Genomic DNA, 5133 nt, shown 5'->3' with positions numbered 1-5133 from the left:
CAATTTAAAAAATACATTAATTTAAATTAAAGTGAACTTTGAACTTATAATAATAATTGCATATTCACTATTCAGAATTGCTTTAAATTTAGTACACAACTGGTCTGTAAATTGTGTTGGTTCTATTCAAGTACTCTCCTTGTTTGTTTTGTTTTAGTTGTATTTATTTTTAGATACTAGCACATTCAATACACATAATAAAGTAAACCAAATAAACTCTATTAATTTAAACTAAGTACAAATACATTAAGTTAATACAAAACTTTAAAAAGCTTTTGCTAGTATCTGTTGGTAACAGTAAATAACTTATTATGACTCACAATACAAAAGTGCAAAATTTATTTTCGTTTGATTTTTCAAGTAGCTACGCTTTTATTTGTTTATGGACAAAAAGACTTTAAAGTTTTAGTATAAATGACTAATTGTATTAATTTTAACTCAGAAAATTGTACTCTACAAGATGGTGCCATTATTTTTTCGATATCTCAACCTGGTCAAACCACTTTTTTAGCGCTCTAATTGGTTTAAACAGCAAATAACGTTATCTGATTGGCTTACGTTTTTATTTGCTAATAACTAGAATTTACTTTTCTTTTAAGCGTTAAAGAAATGTAAATAAACGAGTAATAAGTATAAATAGGTCAGAAAGAAAAATAGTACAAAAAAGATGAATTCAAAAGGCAAAAGCCTACGGCACGTGGTATTCCCAAGCGGTCACCCATCTAAGTACTAACCACGCCCGACACTGCTTAACTTCCCAGATCGGACGAGATGGGGTGTGCTCAGTGTGGTATGGTCGTAGGCGTTTGAAAGCGTTTACAAGCCTTTATAAACCCTTCGGTTTGTTTAAAAAACCTATTTGCACTTGATTTACAATCGATTTGATATTTTAAAATTAATCCTTATAAAATTTTAACCTGAATTAACCTTTTTTTTTCTTTTTTTTATCAACAGTTACTCCCAAACTGTACTAAAACTGTATTGTAACTGTACAAAAGTGTTTGTTTAAATAATTGCTATCTATAAATTACCTAAGACCAGGACAAGTAGAAGTAAAGTTTATTGAATTATTAAACTAAATAAATAAAATAAAATCGTAAAATAAAATAATACAATATGTTTACAATTTGTCATTGATCTATCCATTTATGTTATTGCATTACAAATACAAACATTGCATACATTCAAGAGTATTATTCATCAATCTTTTCAATATAATAAGTTTTAAATTTATATTTATATATATATTTATTTTTAAATAATTCCTGACATTTTAGACTACCTGAGATTTTTTTTTAATTAAATTAATTTTAGTAATTAAATACTTGACGTTCTAGTTTTTTTAATTTGATAACTCAACTATGTTTATTTTTTTTTTACTAATTTTAAAATTATTATTATACAATATATTTGTTATATTATATTTATTTTATTACTTAAACTTATTATATACATTTAATATATAATATTATTAAATAATTTTATTAACGAATTAAAAACAAAATATTATTATTTTATTATTATTATATTATTAACTTAGTGTTTTATTTTAAAGATATATTAAAAAACTAAACAGATATTACCCCTAAAAAATTTTGTTAATAATATATAAAAAGTACTCAAATTCAGATTCGGAAATATATATACTGTTTTTTTTCATCAATATTGCAGGTCTGCGTAGCCGGGGGCTGTAATCTAGCTGCCAGCAGGCCTGAAATGGTGGCCACTATTGTTCAATGTTCAACTTCAAATTCTTTGAGATTATACTGTACTATCTATCTATCTATCTAACAAATCTATCTAACAAATGTTGTTCAATCTAGGTTGTGGGTACTTGGGTCGAGTAATGCCTTTGACTTACAATCTGTTGTGGATTGTCAATATTCCTCTATCTATCAATAAACAAATCTATCTAATAAATGTTGTTCAATCTAGGTTGTGGGTACTTGGGTCGAGTAATGCCTTTGACTTACAATCTGTTGTTGATTGTCAACATTCCTCTATCTATCAATAATGATTATATTCAATATTAAATGTTGATTAATTCAGTTGTAAGAAAACCAGTGCGCTGGTTAGGTTGGGTAAGGCCTTCGACTTACAATCTTGGGGATTATCAACGTTCATCACAAGTACAGTAACGATCTCATTGAATTTCCAGTTGGAACATTGGATTGTAGTGGTGGCCTACTCTTTTTTGCCTAGTTTGACAAACTATTGTATATATATTGTATAACTTTATTTGTATTATTTTTTATTTAAATTACTACTTATTATTAAAGAATTAAATTTTCTCCATTGTTTTCTCCATCGCGAACATTAAAAAAAAAACTATGTATTTGAACTAATGCTTATTTTATATGTTTTGTTTTATTTTTATTCAAACTTACTTTAAACCTCTGTATTTTTTATACAATAAGATTAAACTATATAACAGAAAAATAATTAAATAATCAAACTATTGAATAAGCAGTTAATTAGTGTGTTTTTTTTAGGCTTCTTTCATTTTTAACTTACTTGTTAACCATATTTCTTTTATTAAAGTATAAAACTAACAGTTACTAAAATAAAATAATCATAAAGTCAATACACAAAACACTAACTTTTTATAGTTTAAATATGCAAACATGAATATAGTTATGAAGTAAAGTTATTCAAAGCTTATAATAATGAAGCTTTTGAATAATATTTCAATTACAGTGAACTTTAAGTAAGATAAGTTTTTTTTTTGTAATAACTACAAAATTGGTATTTTAGTTTATTATTAGTAACTAAATATTTATATTTATTATATTTAAAAAAAAACTTCTATACTAACTCTAATTTCAAAGCATATTAAAACATACAAATTTTACCAACTAAATATTTATTTTTATTTTTATTATTATAACTTTCAAACATAAGCTTGTATACCTTATATACCTATATACCTCATATAGTAGGCTTGACATAACATTATTTAATTCTTTTTGTTTGAAATAAACTCATTTAGTTATTAGTAAATTACAACATAAATGTTTATAACAATAAAACTAAGATTTAGCTTTTGAGTTAGTAAACTTTGATAGTTTTCTTTTAAAAGTTTAATAGTCCTTATTTAAGTTCAAACAAAATTGCTATATATTTAATACACATACAAAAGTAAACTAAGTAAACGTAACTCAATAGTCTCTTTTAAGTAAAAGTAATTACAAATACATTAAGTTAATACAAAACTTTAAAAAGCTTTTGCTAGTATCTGTTGGTAACAGTAAATAACTTATTATGACTCACAATACAAAAGTTCAAAATTTATTTTTGTTTGATTTTTCAAGTAGCCAGGCTTTTAGTTGTTTGTGGACAAAAAGACTTTTAAGTTTTAGTATAAAAGACTAATTGTATTAATTTTAACTCAGAAAATTGTACTCTACAAGATGGTGCCATTATTTTTTCGATATCTCAAACTGGTCAAACCACTTTTTTAGCGCTTTAATTGGTTTAAACAGCAAATAACGTTATCTGATTGGCTAAGGTTTTTGTTTTCTAATAACTAGAATTTTCTTTTCTTTTAAGCGTTAAAGAAATGTAAATAAACGAGTAATAAGTATAAATAGGTCAGAAAGAAAAATAAAACAAAAAAGATGAATTCAAAAAGTAAAAGCCTACGGCACGTGGTATTCCCAAGCGGTCACCCATCTAAGTACTAACCACGCCCGACACTGCTTAACTTCCCAGATCGGACGAGATGGGGTGTGCTCAGTGTGGTATGGTCGTAGGCGTTTGAAAGCGTTTACAAGCCTTTATAAACCCTTCGGTTTGTTTAAAAAACCTATTTGCACTTAATTTACAATCGATTTGATATTTTAAAATTATTCCTTATAAAATTTTAACTTGATGTAAGTATTTTTTTATTAAAACCTTTTTTTTTTGGTGTTTTAATTACAATTACTCCCTGCAACTTTATTAAAAACTTTGTTTAAAAGATTGTTAACTATATTCTATATTTAATACTATGATAATTAGAAGTAAAGTTTATTAAGTGATTAAACTAAATAAAAAATATTGTTAAAATAAACATTTCGGTAACATGTTGTGTTTAGTTTGTTTTACTATTTCTCATTGTTCTATTTATAGATGGACTTATATATACAAGAATATTTATAGTTAGTTATAGTTTTCTAAAGAATATCTCATACTACATCAGATTTTACGAATAAATAATTTATAACTTATAATTATATAACTTATAATTATAGATTATATAATAAATATAACTTAATTTAAGGTAATAAAATATTTGACGTTTAATTTAATAACTCAACTATGTTTATGTTATAAAATGATAGTATATAATACACATACATTATAATAATATGTATAACTAGTTGTTTACTTTAAAATGAATAATTAAGTGGAAGAATTAAAAGAACTCACATTTTTGAAGAGAGCGTGGAAAACCAGAATAGTCTTTTAAAACTTTTATTAAATTATCGATAAATATAAAATACAATAGAATTAAACATATAAACGTAACTGTGGTTGCTTAGAAACTAAACAAGAAATTTTTTAATAAAATATAAAATAATTATTATATAGAAGTAAAATAAAAATAAAATAAAAGTAATATAAATTATATCTTTTAACTAAATAACAATCACGAGCAATATTAGCGCAATGTCAGAGTATGAATTTATAATAAAGGAATTGCTTCCTTGGTGTTGATACTTACCTTATTCAAATAGAATACATTTTCAGCGATCAGGCTTGTATTTATTTTAGCGCGCGTAACACAACGTTTGTGGGTTTCGGCACACTTTTGTCGATAGTGGGCGCCCCGCCTCTTAAGTACAGAAATTTCGGGAATTTTCGATTTTTGGAATTCTGACTCGACAGATCGTTTTTATTTGGTCCAGAGACCCCGTAAAAAATTTTTCAGCCCATTTGAAGCATGATGAAAAAATGTTATTTCGACCCCCTTTTTTTAGGGGTTACGGGGACATCGACCCATTTTTTGGGAATAAAAAACTCCTAGAAAAGGACCACTTTTCTTCTTTTTTCGAATTTCGACTTTTTATTTTTTTGGAAAATTTTTCTATTTTCTTTGTTTGTTCTATTATAAGGTCAAAAATATTTTTTTGAGCTTTGCAACGCATAAGG

General features: G+C 25.4%; 2 non-coding genes across 2 annotated transcripts; both read right to left on the bottom strand.

Annotated features, from left to right (window-relative positions):
• Positions 1 to 685: 685 nt before the first annotated feature.
• LOC145847744 (5S ribosomal RNA) lies at positions 686 to 804 on the bottom strand. The gene has a single exon (XR_014371494.1). It is a non-coding gene; the product is annotated as a 5S ribosomal RNA (ribosomal RNA).
• Positions 805 to 3635: 2831 nt separating this feature from the next.
• On the bottom strand, positions 3636 to 3754 carry LOC145847758 (5S ribosomal RNA). The gene has a single exon (XR_014371508.1). It is a non-coding gene; the product is annotated as a 5S ribosomal RNA (ribosomal RNA).
• Between the last annotated feature and the right edge of the window lie 1379 nt (positions 3755 to 5133).

This window comes from Thalia democratica, unplaced genomic scaffold (assembly GCF_965202585.1).
Source record: "Thalia democratica unplaced genomic scaffold, ktThaDemo2.hap1.1 HAP1_SCAFFOLD_1068, whole genome shotgun sequence".
Taxonomy (NCBI): domain Eukaryota; kingdom Metazoa; phylum Chordata; class Thaliacea; order Salpida; family Salpidae; genus Thalia; species Thalia democratica.
This window is presented reverse-complemented; position numbering and strand designations above follow the sequence as displayed.